The 8,929-nt window shown below is 37.7% G+C and overlaps 1 long non-coding RNA gene across 1 annotated transcript; it reads left to right on the forward strand.

The window, feature by feature from the left end:
- The first annotated feature begins 3,384 nt into the window (after window positions 1-3,384).
- LOC129783938 (uncharacterized) lies at window positions 3,385-8,066 on the forward strand. Its single transcript, XR_008746118.1, has 4 exons — window positions 3,385-3,762; window positions 6,715-6,778; window positions 7,760-7,872; window positions 7,977-8,066. It is a non-coding gene; the product is annotated as an uncharacterized LOC129783938 (long non-coding RNA).
- The last annotated feature ends 863 nt before the right edge of the window (window positions 8,067-8,929 follow it).

Consider the following 8,929-nt stretch of genomic DNA (forward strand, 5'->3'; position numbering starts at 1 on the left):
CATTCATAATTAATTCCAGAAAATAGAGGCAAATATAAAATGTCCTCTGAGTGTAAAAACTTAGTAGGTAAGCATTTGTACATGTACATATTTGATAGGTAAACATTTGATTTGTACCTCATATATGCATGCTACTAAAAGATAGGTATTCTTCCATTTTGTCTTGCAACAGATACTGCTCTATGAGATGACAAGTGGATAAATCTCTGATTCTCTCATCAGAAAGAGAATTCTTGGATATTCTTCTGCTCCCCCAAGAAAAAATGAAGCATTCTCATCCCTGCCTTGAACATCCTGTGAAAGATAAAGGTAATGTTTCTAGGGTGTGTAAGTTCTCATTTTATTATGGAAAATACGGGGGCCTTGTTCTGTTCTGTAGATACCTCCATTCTGCCAGCAAATCCCACAGTCTCCCTTAAACGTTTTCAGAAATTAACCTCGTGGCCTATCCTGCCACATTTCCCTCTGGAGGTCAAACGGCTGCAGGATAGGTCTTTAGGTAGGAAAGAAGAAGGGCTGCCAGATTCACAGCTGTGCAGATATCCTGTACCCGTGTATGCAGAACTCTTCCTACCGTGCACCCAGGGTGTGCCAGAGTTGCTTCAAGATGGACTGGAAATAGTTCACACCATTCTAGAGAGGATTTCCAGCCTGGGCAAACATCTGACGTTATCCTGGTGGGGATGCAGCTGGTCACTGATCATAATTAGGTCCAATTCTCAAGGTCAGTCAAGTCCAAAAATCTTGTAGGATGAGCATCTGCTAGAATTGTTTTTGTTGTTTTTTCATCCCATGATTTGTGCTTTCTAGTTCTGGTGTAAGCAGCAGATAAAGGGCTTAACAACTGCCATTAAGAGTTGGTATTGATCTGACAGAAATTAATCTTTTAATACAGCTAATTTATTTATGAACAAGAGAAAGGTCCACAGAGGCAAAAAGCAGGGAAAACTGTAAAATAGCAGGATTGCCATTTTGTGTGCAGAAAGGACTGCTGAGGCTCGGCCTCAGTCTTGTTTGCCTGCTCAGGTTTTGAGGGAGGATTGTTTCTTTCATAAATTCGTCTGTGACCTGGAAGAGCCATGGTAGCAGAGATTCTAAGAAGATTGTCCACAGAGTCATTCAAACCCCAGGGCAATGTTTGCTCTGTCTCTAACAAAGGCCAAGATACTGGATTATAACACTGTCTTTGCCATAAATTTAGTGTTTCCTCTCTTTAAAACCATCAATTTAGGTCATACTGCCATTGTGTTCCTTCAAAAGTCTTTAAAACTGAAACCCTTCCAGAAGGCAAAAAATTAAATTTCCTGCCTGAGGAGTACTGAGAGATAAAATCTGTTTCCCGTTTCTCTTCAAAAATCCTACCATTGGATAAAATGTGCCAGTTGCATTTTAGTAATATTTGCATCATGAACTGTTAAATGAAAGCTTTAATTCATCCGTTTCTGATGAACTCTTTTGGTGCTATGTACATTATTCTAGAAACAACTTTGTATATTAGATCAAAAAGAAAAGTTGCTGTGATGATGAGAAATGCATGAGCAATACCTCTGTAAGCAGTTCAGGCTTTGTAACTCCAGACGTACTCCTGTTGCTTGGTCATTCCCTGTGTTACGTTATTCCTTGTCTGATGTGAAGAGCAAATTTTCTGAGAATGGGAGATGTCTCCCCTACATTAAAGCTCTGGTCCAAACTAGTAGTATTGCAATGACTTTGTAACTAGTCAAAAACCATGGAGTTTTTGACTGTCACTTGGTGTTGAAATTGTAATACTTGAATGTGTGACTAATTGCTCCATTGTGCAAGACACATGCAAAGGTGATGTTCTTGCAGCAAGTTTTCAGCTTAAAATGATACAGCAGAAGTAGAGGTGTGAAGTAGCATCACAAAATGAGTCAAAGAATGGTAAAAATATTCAGTTACTGAATCTGATGTAGACTTGCACACAAAGTGAAAAGTTGGGTGTTTTTTTCCTAAAGCTAAAGAATTTTCAGGATTTTCTAAAAATATCCCTTTTTCCTTTGCTTGTGATTTTGAGAAGCACATGTGTAAAGCAGATAAATTAATACTCAAAAGAACTAATGCACGTAATGCTTCAGCAGGCACAACTGTGAGAGAGACTTATTTTTCTGTGACAGCAGCATTCCTGAAAAACTCTAGGTGCAATTATTTTCATATTCAGTAGTTAATAATATTTCTGAAGTGGCTGAAGCAACTGGCTTGGCTTTAATGTAATGTACTCTTTGAAATGATAGTGTTTTGTAATCCTGTTGTTTGGTGATGAATATTTGCACATTTTCTTGGACTTGTTCCAGTAATTTACAAGGAGATGCTTTGTAGACTGTGGAAAACCCCAGAAAATTTCTTGGCTGGGTTTACTCGGGCAAACTGAAATAAACCTTGAATTCAAAGAGTACATGCTATTCCTATTCTGAACACTGTACCTTCATCACATGTGACCTTGCTGTTTGATGATTTGGCACAGTGCCACGACATAATTCGATGATCCACTGAAAATCGTGATTCTTTCATGTGGAAAACAATAAAAAGCATATGGTATCAATTATACTTCGCTATTTCTCTGAGAATTCAAGCACCAGAAATAAAAAACACTGTCTGAAGACTTTGAATTTCCATTAACCGGAAACAGTTGGTATAAATTATTTTTATTGAAACTGCTGTTTTGGTCCTGGGTAATAAAAGGAAAAATAACATTGGCATTTGATTGACTTCATAGGTGCAAAACATGTCATGCTCAGAGGGAGCATAAAATTCTGCATTAGACAATGGAATCATTTTATTGAGTACCGTGTTTGTCAAGGAGAAGCTAGGAGGAATAAGTTCCCCGTTACCTCAATTTCTACTGCATCTCTGCTGAGCATGATGATTTAAGTGATGAAATACACTGGATAATGGATATGATGACTAGCTACAGTAAAAGTAGGAGGTAAGAAGGGAGGCTTCTAGAATAATAAGACACTTGGTGGAAATCAAAGCTGAGTTATTCAAAGAAACAGTTTTACTAGCAATGTATTTCTAAAGCATGGCTTGGATCTCAGTTTTAGAATTTTCAGAGCTGTATGTATTTTCGTGCTTTAATCTCCCAGTGAGCACTTTAATTATAACTGACCTTACAGAAGTCAGTTACTATGCAAAGAGGGAGTTTTTATTTCTTTGTTCTTCAGTTTAAAATAGAATTACTCTGCAGAATCTAGAGTAGTTCTGATGTGGCAACATCTCCAGTCAATTGCAATCAAATTTATATTACACTGTTTGACTTAATGCCCAAGATTTATCTTTATTGCTTACTACCACACTTAGTAAATAGCATTTTTTTCTGTAGTTTCTGTAATAGGAACAATTCTACAAAAGTGGTAGCATGTACTCAAATAGAAACTTAAACTGATCTGATAGCAGCTCTGATAGAAACTTAAACATAACGCATCTGGAATTATTACGGTGAAGCAACAAGCAAGTCAATAAAATGCTTGTTAACCAGAAACTAAAATAGGAAAGCAAGTTAACTTCCAGACTTCTAAATTTTGTACGTAAGGAATAGACTCATATCCATGTTAAATATGACTTAAACCAGTAGGGTTCCTTGTGAAATTAAATACCACCTAGCATTAGGAGTTTATGTGCCTTATAGATTTAGGCAATACTTACTACTTTCTATTTTTATTCTAGAACTGGAGTTACATGAAACAGAACAGAAATTGGCCTTCAGACTTGGTATAAGTCTCACTGAATGAGTTAGCAGAGGAGGTAAGTTGTGCAAGAAAGGTTGAACATTCTTGCTGAAGTTCAGAAACAAGAAATGGAAAATTGTGAAATCAGCAATGGAGAGAAAGGAAACCACATTATACTGAAGCTTTGTGTCTGTGTATAAAGTCTGCCTGGTGACTGATACCTGTAAAAGTGAGACATTTGCTGTAGATTAAAAATAAACAAATAAAAAAAAAAAAAAAACAACAGGTGGGGATGATGAATAGGAGCCAATAAATCCCTGAAAACTCCAGGCAGTCCTCTGTAGACTTCTGTTAGCATTTGTTGACAAGCAAGACTCCATTTGCATGTCTTTTGTACTGCAGTTAGGATCATTGCCGTGTTAAAATATGCTCTATTCTAAAGCTGTGGTGAGAGCAGTGGTAGTACTGGGAAAAGTAAATGGACAAAAGACTTGTGTCCAATAAAATTAAGTCTGTTTTCTTTTTGCAGAGGGTCTTGTAGGAGCTTTGGGCACATGAGAAGAAAGAGATCCCATCTAGGAATTTGATAAAGACTCATTGACTGGCATGTTACCAAATCCTTTTTAAAACAGCTGATTTTCAAGCTCCTGCTCATATCAGTTTAATGGAGTAGCCATTATCCTCTGTGCTGGTAAAATACTGAGTTGGTGATGAGGGGATGGCACTAATGTTGCGTGTTTTTTTAGTTAAGGCAGAGCTACAAAGGTCCTTGGGTTTAGGGTCTCTGTGTGCATGTCTTCCCTGGTATGTGACCTCATGAGCATAACTGCATAATCCTGGAAGCTAGTATTGGTGTTAGGAGCCTGGATCTCTTCCTCAAAGCTGAAGGTCTGTCAGCCCATGTCCTGTTGTTGATCCTTGATGTTGGCTGAGAGTCTGGTCCATTATCTAGGGTGAGTTATCACTGAGGGCTGGCCCTTGGCTGCAGTTTTGCCTGTTGTAACTTCCAGTAGCTTGTGATTTGAATGGTGACAAACAAAGCACCTTCCTGCTGATTCCTTGTGTACCTTACTCCCTTTTAGGCTATTCAGAAGACATCAGGCCTTGGCAAAATGGAACTTCTAGGACTATGCCCATAGCATGACTTTCTGCCTTTAGTTCCGCTTCTTTGAAGGTGGGTGCATAGTTGCTTCCAGTGCTTACACCTGAAGCAAATTCAGGCAACTGCCATCTACATTAGGATCCTGAGGTTCTTATACTTGCCTGCTTTGCCCAACCAATTATTTCTGGATATCCCCAAGAACAGAAGGTTAACTCACCTGAGAGCAATCCTGCTCCATGCCGTCCCTGTTTTGGGTCAGTTAACCTCCACGCCCACCTGGGTCACCGGGCAGGGGTGGTGCCCTAAAGTGCTTTCACTTAACTGGGCAGTTACCAGAGTCAAAAGACCCTGCATCCTCCCACTTTGGAGGAATGAGTGACAGTGGTCTGATGGGAAATAGTTTTCTCTTTGAGGTACTTGGTGGTAGAGAAATTTCATAAAATTAACTGTATATTACAAATAGGTCACTTGTAAAATCTGCAAATAGGTTGAGCTTTAGTACTGATGGCCCAATATACAAATGCTTTCAACAACATAGCCAGATTCAGCGATATTAAGAAAATCATATGTATTTGGAAAACATTAGGATTTATTTTTATGAAATAATATCTGATAGTTAAACTGTCATATTTTTTCCAGGCTTCTTTCATTAGAGAGACTGATGACTGTTACTACAAATATCCCACAGACTGTTCAGTTATGCTGGAAGGAGGGCGAAAATGACATGCCAGAAGCTATGCAAGAGAGATGATGCACATTATTCTAGTTTTATGAGATTGTAGGTCTTGGGAAAAGGAGAGATTTATAATGCCACTCCCTAAAATAATTAAGAAAGTGTGTGTCTGATTTATGTATATGCAGTGGGAAGATGGGCTAATTTACTGAAAATATCATGGAAAACAGAATCTCTGAATAAAAATGATCTGGTCAATCCATGTTTTCTCAAGGTACCTAGCAAAAGTCCCCATCTTCTACACTAGTCACGGGATTAAAGTTTGTCCGTCAAATGCAAAAATGTCTTTCTTTGCTTTGGTGGTGAGCCATTGTTTTCTCTTTAGTTTAAAGTGATTTGAAGCTAGCTAAAAATAAATGTTGTATTCAGTGAAAAGCACGCCTGATGATCCATCAATATGTTTTATAAATCTTGCTTTCTGAATTGGTATGGAAATCAGGTAGTGTTTCTTTACTTCAAACTGAGCATTGGCATGATTCAGCAGGTCAGTAAAGTGTATGCTTGTTGTTAGTTCATAAATGCTATTAAAATAACTTTTTTTAAAGAAAAAAGTCATCTTTGTAGGAATCACTATTTTGATGACTCAGGAGCAGAGAACAGTGGCAGGCTTGTATACTGTGCTGACTTGAGGTCAGGGACAACTGTATGCATGCGGATCTTGCGGTAGAGTTTGTTAAGGCAAGTTATTTTTCAAAATCTTTGAGACCAGATCTTGTAATTTTTTTCCTCTTCATTTACAACTCATTACTCTGTGGACAGTGAAATAGTTAAAGTCATTTGAACAAAGTATTTTTTTGTGTTCTTCAGGTTGCTTTCTTTGATAATTCGCTTTACACATATTCCCAGAGCACACAGGGAAAGCAAGCCCTGTTAAGAATAAAATGCAGTGTCTAGGGAAAGTTATAGATAAAACTTAGTTGGTTTCAAGAGGAAGTGCAGGGACAGTAAGTTAATACTTCTTATTCTCATAACTGTTAATTAACATGTCAGGCTGTGAGACTGTCTTATCTGTTTTCAAGGGAAAAACAAGTCTTAAGGTTGGTTTGTTTTTTTCCTCAAGTTTACTCCATTTTCTCCAGCAAATTTGGGTTTTGACTGTGATCTCACTTCTGGTTGTTTTAGAGAAGGGAAACTCCACTCATGTTAAGTATTACTATTTTGATGTTAAATATTATTGTTTTGTTTTAATACAGGATTCAATCAGAAAATTAAAAATGTCACCTTTGTGTGTCTGATTTCCCATTGTTTGTATTAAGGGTAAGTAAGCTTCTCTAAAGAAAGCAAGCGTCAGTAAGTATCTCTTAGATATGTGAAGTGACACTGTCAAGTTCTAAAGGATTTTTTTATGGTTCTCCAGTGGTGTTATTTTTGTTCCTGCAAACTAAATAAAATGTTATGACTTCTGTACCTACATCGATATTATTTATTCTCAATTAAGTGTTCTACTTGTAATGTTTTTAACAGAGAAGGAAACACACTATGTGAAAAACTAGCTCCCTTGAAATACATTTAAATCATACAGACATACTGTTGTATCCATATGATTGTGTCAGTCTGGCCACGGGCATGTTACCTTATGTATATAATGCATTTATTTGGTGATCATAGCAGATTTTCTTCTTTACTGTGAGTAGCTCTGAGCTTACCTCTTTCTCTCTCACCAATGTGGTCACCCACTGGGGAATTAAAAATTGAACTAAGTGGACTCTAAATATGATATTTTTATGATGATGTACTTGTGTAAGTATAGTTCTTATAAGCATTATTTCTTGAGGCTTTTCTTCTCTATCCCTAATCTCAGTATTTTACTTCAAATTTGTGTGCTCATAAAGATATTGCTGGCCTGTGCCAAAAAGGGAAACAGATCTGTGCATCTGTTCATCTTGCTGGTAGCTCACAGACAATATTACCAGGTAATCAAGACAGATATGGGACTGTCAAACTCTTACATCAAGATTGCAACCAAAGAAAGACTTTTTTTAAAAAAAATCATCTGTTTCCAGGATTAATGTATGTGTTCACAAAATGACAGAAGCAGCAAATTGTTCTGAAGTAAAGTTTGCTCATAGCCATGTCAAATGCAGGTGTAGTCTGTATTTCAGTATTGCAGAGAAAAAGCTTGTCTTCTCCAAGCCTCAGCAGTCCAGCTCTTCATACAATCATGCGAATCAGGAAAGCCAGCAGTTACAAATGTTTTGCAGAAAGCAAACAAGTAGTCATCAGAAGTTTTTGTTACAGGATTCCAGGACAACCATGCACACAAGAATGAGGCCTCCAGTCTGACTTGGAACCGGGATATATATGCACACCTGCACATGGCTCTGGGTGTGAAGTAAGGACACCAGGAACTGGTAAGTACGCATGTTGCTGCTTGTACCAGATAATGTACAAGCTTTTTGCTGCCTCGTGGTATCTTTTGCCCTCTTTCTGAGTAAGTTTCTTCTAATGGTTGCAGGTGTCAGACCCTTTGTCTAAGCTTGTTTTCATGTGTGTCCCAAGACATCGAAAGGTAATATTTGAAATGGGGGTAAATTGAAGAGAGAGAGGAATACTGTGCAAGTAGGATGAGTGTATTCCATGTGAGTTTTGAGAGAGAGAAAATACTAAGAAGGGTGGGACTTGGGGAGTTGTCAGTGCTGTACAAAAGTGCATTTGTAGGAAAGAAGGAGAAGGCATCTCATTGAATAGTCTTACCAAACCAGGTCTGTCTCATTTCTTTTTCTTTATACGTGAGTCAAAAAGTATATTTGGACAGCTTGAGTTAAATTCTGGTTTTTAGCTGGAACACTACAGCCTAAATCCTTGTGTACTATGAATTGGCACCACTGTACTGAAATCAAGAAAGCTTCCTTGATTTACATCAGCTGTTGCATATTCTTAACTAGTAAAAAGTATAATGTAATGCATGTTGTAGATGTCCATATCCAAAATTTTTCAAGTCAGTTCTTCAGCTGGCTGTCTTGAGTGACTGAAATATCCTGAAGAATAGATCAGAAAAAAAAATAATAAATTTCACAAATTAAAAAGAATATAGCGGTCCAGGTGTTCCTGATTGGGCTATATGCTGTACCACAGTAGTCCTAAGGAATGTTTGCTTCATATACATCCTCTGAACTTTAGAATATTTAGTGTAGCTCCTGTTTTGAGGAAGGATTATTTATGCCTGATCTTGCATAGAGTAGAGAAACTGTAGGATATGTATAAACAAGTGGTGTTTAAACTGAGGTTATATTCTGGATCTAATTATGGTACTAAGATAACAGAAGATGCAACCCACTAGAAGCAAGGTTCACAGCTTTAAAGTTTTTACTCAACAGGACAAAAGCATCACACCAGATTGATTGATTGGCACATGCCAAAGCTCACACAGGGACAGACCTTGAAGTACCTGCCACAGTGCTGTTTTGG

Source organism: Falco peregrinus, chromosome 2 (assembly GCF_023634155.1).
Source record: "Falco peregrinus isolate bFalPer1 chromosome 2, bFalPer1.pri, whole genome shotgun sequence".
NCBI classification, from domain to species: Eukaryota; Metazoa; Chordata; class Aves; order Falconiformes; family Falconidae; genus Falco; species Falco peregrinus.